This window comes from Coturnix japonica, chromosome 1 (assembly GCF_054131305.1).
Source record: "Coturnix japonica strain WE chromosome 1, WE-NBRP24, whole genome shotgun sequence".
Lineage (NCBI taxonomy): Eukaryota > Metazoa > Chordata > Aves > Galliformes > Phasianidae > Coturnix > Coturnix japonica.
The window spans coordinates 7647769-7653768 of NC_140663.1; the positions used below are offsets into that span (position 1 = coordinate 7647769).

The window sequence follows — 6000 nt, forward strand, 5'->3', positions numbered from 1 at the left end:
GTTAAAAATTTAAAATACAAATAACACTTGAAAGTCCATGTTTGGTTATAAAATGTCAAAAAAGCCCACAAAACATAGTACCAATTTATCTGTGTTTACAAATGAAACTTTGAACACATCACATTTTTATATTTCTTCTTATGCTACTGTATGTAGCTTGTGAGCTCCTTCAGGAAACACCTGCCTTGTCTGGACATTTAAAATAGAAGGCATAAATTACACTCCTTGAAAACTTTTGCTTTATGAAAAACATTTTACTTATTTTAACTCCTGTCATATGAGTACTTGCTACCTTTTATCTTGCCAGTTCACTGCAGATTTTCAAAAGGCAAGATGACCTCTGCTGTTGTAATGAGATGTAAATCATATTGATAATTTGTTTGGAATTTATTTTCTACTTGTAATTGCAATATAACTTCTATTAGCTTTCTGCTCTTTGTGACCAGCCTATTATTTCAGCTATTGTGTTAAAACAGTTTTATATTTTTTGCAGTTTTAATCACAGAATCATAGAATGGCATGGGTTGAAAAGGACCTCAATGATCATCATCTAGTTCTAACACTCGTGCTATGTGCTGGGTCACCAACCACCCAGCCTGGCCTTGAATGCCTCCAGGGATGGGGCATCCACAACCTTGTTGGGCAACCTGTTCCAGTTGTTCAATCAATAGTCAAAATCAATGTTCCATTAGTATTTTAATTACAGTACTGCAGTGAGAGTGTGCTAGGGATTATTGACGGATTCTGCTACATGGAACAGATTTTCTAATAAAGGCTGTCAGTGACTACACCTGAATTTATTAGCAAACATTTTCTATGGAGAATATTTGCAAATTCTGGTTATTTCATACATACAAACTTGAAAATCTCACATTCTGAAGGAAATATGCCTCTAAAATAAGAATAAGCATATGAGGTCTCAGAAAAGTTGATAAACATGGTAGGTTTATATTCTTTTTGTGAAAGTGTATGCATCTCTGAGACATATGTGGAAATCACAGCCTTCTTAGAAAGAACAAACAGAAACATAATATCTGCAAGGTAGTATAAAAACCCTTCTTATTTGCAGTGGTAAGGTAAGCAAATTCTTGATCTGAGTTCCTAAGTGCTTATCACATCTGAGAATTGGTGCCATTGCATCCCAGTACCTTAATCACCACTGAATCCTGATCTATTCAGTGAAGTCTAAGCAATGTTCCACCCATGGAACATCCCATGCAAACACTGCAGAGCAATTCTCTTTCTGCCAACCAGGGATATCAGTTCTGGATCATTCCTAGTTCAAAGGGTTTAAATATTAATAGAGTTTGGGAGGTATCATTCCAGGTCAGCACTCTCCCCAGTGAAAGTACCTGAAGCTAGAATAGTCATAGAGAAGCTGACATAGGGCCAGGAATCTCAACGCTTTTGGTAGAACAGACAAAGGTAGAACGACCTATTAAGTGATGATATACATAAGTGGTGTCCTGATTGGTAATTAGTAGAGAGTAGCTAGTTAACTGCATATGCATACTACAGCTTATTTTAGACTACTGTTTCAGAGCAGACTTCCAGGTTCAGCATTACACCTTCCTTATTCATTACGGGTTACCTGTGTTGAGAGAATCATAGCAGGTTATGAGGTCAGAAATGTAAGAGACTTAAGCTATGTGGCATTTTGATGGATCTTTGTAACAGTGAATTTGTCTAATTAGATCATAAACCATTAAATACAAGGAACAGTCATAGGGCTAAAATATACTTTTGTAAAGCAAGTCTAAGTTTCATGTGAGTAGTGACCACACGTTTTTAGGAATATAAAAATATGAATAGTTTAGGCATGTAAATATGGGAAAGACAGAATAAGAATAATCATGCCCATTTGACAGGAAGAAGGGAAAGGATTAACTCAATCATGTTGTCTACCTTTACATTCCCTGTTCTATTTTTCTGGGCTTGGACTGCCCTGGACATATGGTAATGCTTCTGAATGGTTACATTAGCAAAGAAAGGTCTGCAAAGACCTTTTTCAGTGAGCTAAGGTTAGACTAAAGATTAAATTAAAGCAGAGTGTATGCCTGAGAAAATTCAGGCAGAAGTTTTCTCGGAGTGTTCTGCCAATATTTGTTCTTAAAATTTTATCAGATTGAATGTAAGTTACCTAGCCTTATGAATACTAGGGACACTGTGAGTTTCTTGCTTCATTTGCCATGAAATAAATACTCATGTTTTGTCTAATACTTTTTTTTTTTTTTTTTCCCACAGACAATCCTGAAAATGTATGTGTACTGTTTTAAAGATTCAACAATTATATAACAGTGAAATACTGTCTCATGAATCAAAACTATCTTTTAGTGCTTTAAAAAGCACTAGACAGTTATAATACATAAGGGCAGTTCATAATCAGTAAAAGTCAGCCCCCCAAAGCAAATGCAATTTCAAAGCACTGTGGTGGAACTTTGAACTTCCAATGACTGAGAATCTTGGCAGGTGTCATTTACTATGTCATTCACCTTGAAGTTTCTCTAGCTAGACATGTGGTTACATTACTAGCAAATTTCAGAATGCCACGCCAGACAAATGTTCTGTCTCTACAGTTCACTCAACACATAGATCCAAATTTATATTTGCCCCCCTGGGCAAAAATCTGTACTATTATCCATCTGTCCTATATTTTCTCCTTGACCTCTTCATGCTCACTTCCTGGTTCAATGGGATAGTTTAACTACCTATGCAATTTTCTTCTATCAGTCTTAGAAATCTTACATGCATTTTGCCAAGTCAGAAAAGCAAGAAACTAGAATCAGAACTACTAAATGATAAATTATTCAGCAGTTAATAGCATGTCCCACACGTAGCATAAGGGACTACAGTTTTAAAGTTATATATGTCTGAATTTAAAAAGTATACAGCCTTATGTAACATATATCAAAATAAAATACATAGTTATGCATAAAATACACATATTCTCAAAGCCAAATGCTAGTATTTGGGAAAAAAATAAAACAAAAATAAAAGAAAGTTCACACAAGAAACAGTTAACAGATATAGACTGCTTTTTGTTAAATGTTACACTAATTACACGTTCCTTTCCTCACAGTATGACGACTTTTGAAGACCACAGCATGAAGAGCTATTGCTCATATGAGACCTGACCTTATTTCCATGTGGTATGCAGGACTTCACTGGATCTGTTATGATTGCCATTTCCTATTGAACTGTCATTATGAACTTGGAGAGATACCATCCAGGATGCAGGTGTTCGGGTCAAAGAAGAGAGGAGGAAGTTCAAAGGCATTCCCTCCCACCATTCCTGATGCCATAATACCAGCACACTGTGTCATAGGAAGTCTCTAAAACGCCCATGGTAGGGTGTACTCACTCAGTGAAACACATTTTATTGCAGTATTACACATGAAAGTCAAAGGAAAAAAGTAGTCATCTGTAACTGAAAATAACCTGTTTTCAGATATATTGGGAATGCATGCTCAGTTTTACAATAACCTTAAACTTTGTCTTGTATAAGACAGACATTAACTTCATAAGTTTATCCACATTTTTCCTGAAAACTGCAATAAAAGGTGCTGTTCAACAAGCATGTAGTCCTGGCTATTTATCTGATTGCATACAATAGCTGACAAAAGTCTAGAAATAATGTATATCACTAAAACTCTAAGCTGTCCTTGGGGAAAATCAGTTAGACTTAATTCTTCCCCTTATCCTACTTGGATACGCACATGACTTCTGCAAGCTCATTGAAATTTGTTAAGATTTCTGTGTATGTCATTAAGTAAGCCTGTGAAAGAATTACCATGTTGTTCTTCAATAATGTACAGCTATCACTCATGACCAAACAAGCTGACTACTTCTCTACTCACATCAGCAACAGATCTATGTGAAGAAGACACCTTCTTTATTGGGTATCATTTAGATTGCACTGTAATAGAGATGTAATGCATATATTAAGTTATTGAGATGGAAATTTAAATAAAAGCCATTATGTCATCCAATAATGATTGCTATTTGGGCCATAGCTGCTGATGCTAGTATTAGCTCATGTATAGTAAGTACTTCTGATATGGAAGGAAAAAAAAAAAAAAAAAAAAGAAAAGAAAAGAAAAAAAGATATCAAAAGCAACAATAAAATGGAGTACATAGAATGAATTATTCACTTGTAAGTAAGTCATCCTTTATGTACTGAGGGAAATAATTGCCTACCATGCACAATAGAATTCATTCCGTCCTTTTTTTCCACTATAATGCGACAAAATTATGAGGAAAAAATCATATATAATACATTTTACAGATGTAAAATATTTACTAAAAATCTGTGGTTCATTTGTTGTTGTTGTTGTTGCTTTTTAGGATAAATTTTCTATGTGTTCCTTATAATCGGTTCTGCTATTATACATTTTACGTTCAATTTCCAGAGCAGCACCTTAATGGCCATTGCCCCAAATTTTTGGCTTTCCTTAAATGTTCCCTGGAGTAATGTTTCACTTATAAGCATCATTTTAAATGCAGCCTTCTGTAGCACTTTTCTTGTGATCCTCAACCTCTGTGAAGGGGTTATGTTTTAAAAACATGTGGCGAATGCCAGCCACCTGTTAAGAGCTAATGATGCTGAAAGAAAGCCTGTTAGGTCAAGACATTTTCTTAGGGAAGGTGATAAAAAAAGACAGGCAACTTTCAAGCTATAAAAGCACTAACTTCAACCTGTTTTGGACCCCACCCTTATAAATGCTACTTCAAAGAATCACATAATTCTGTTGCTAGAATTGGGTGAGAATAAGAACAGGGAGATTTTGGCATGATAATTAGAAAAAATAGTGCAAGTTTGTGGTAAACTTTTACACTTCTGTCTGGAAAGGACATTAAGACTAATCTGTTCAATAATTGTGGGGCTTTGTTTTCTAGTATAATGGGCAAATAATATTGTCCTGCAAAACAATTTCAAAATCCACTTGAAAATGACACTATTCCAGTGACAGAGGTATCTTCAAATGAATAAATAAATAAATAAATACATACATTTTGTTTGTACAAACACAACCTTTAAAACATAAAAAGAATTCAAATAAGATCTCCCCCAACAATAATAGTGTGTTTGGCAGAGTATCGAAGTGGTACTTAGACAGTGTTTGCCTAAGACAAAATGCTATTAATGTTGTAAAAGTAAAATAAGTAATTATTTTCCATGTTTACATTTACGTACAGAATCAGCAGATTTTAACAGGAAAAATAGGAGCATGGGCAGGGGCAGTTAGAATTACATACTGCAAAAGAAACTTTACCCACAGTGTTGTAAGTTTGGCTTCAAGATGGTTTTTTTTGTTGTTGTTTTTTCTTTTTTTTTTCTTTTCCCAGATGCCACAGGAATAAAACGGATAGATCGCATCCATGAAGAGAAGAAATGATGTATTTGTGCCAGTGTGTGTTTGACATCATCCTTTATGTTTGGCATCTAGAAGAAGCAGTGCTTCTCATGAAATTTGAAGTTCAAAGTTAGTTGCCATTTTTTTAATTACATGCAGATGCATTGCCAGGCTCATAGAAGGCAAATGAAGAACTCCTTTACATAACAACATGCAGTTATCTGTATTTCTTACTAATTGGTTACAGGGCACGCACATTTTTAAGTGGAGGTAGAAATTACTACATCAAGGAACATTATGGCTAGTAACACTTAGTGATTTTTTCATCATAATCAGCTAAATAAAATCAATGAATGTAGATTCCTTTTCTCTCTTTTCTCACTTTACTTATTTGTATCTGGATGCAGGATACCTCATTCTTATAAATATATTAATATTGACTTACACTTTCGTCTCTGATAGCCCAGGTGATACTGAGAATGTATCAAGGCCAATTAGAATGTTTGATTAATGTTGCTCTGCAGTGTAATGAATGCTTCATAACGGACATGGATATACAGCAAATTTTCACTTGCAATAAATAAAGATGAAGCAAGAAGCTTTCTTTTCCTCAGTGATCTTCACTGTCATAGAGCTTGAAAGATTA

The 6000-nt window shown here is 34.8% G+C and overlaps 1 long non-coding RNA gene across 2 annotated transcripts in view; it reads left to right on the forward strand.

Annotated features, from left to right (window-relative positions):
- Positions 1–5714, forward strand: part of LOC107320426 (uncharacterized) — a 70063-nt gene extending 64349 nt beyond the window's left edge. Inside the window, exons 3-4 of one of the 2 annotated variants that reach the window (XR_014947864.1) lie at positions 3080–3346; positions 5347–5714. This is a non-coding gene — a long non-coding RNA (uncharacterized LOC107320426). Of the gene's footprint in view, positions 1–3079 lie in introns of both variants that reach the window. The other variant, XR_001558291.2, reaches the window with a different exon arrangement.
- Positions 5715–6000: the final 286 nt, after the last annotated feature.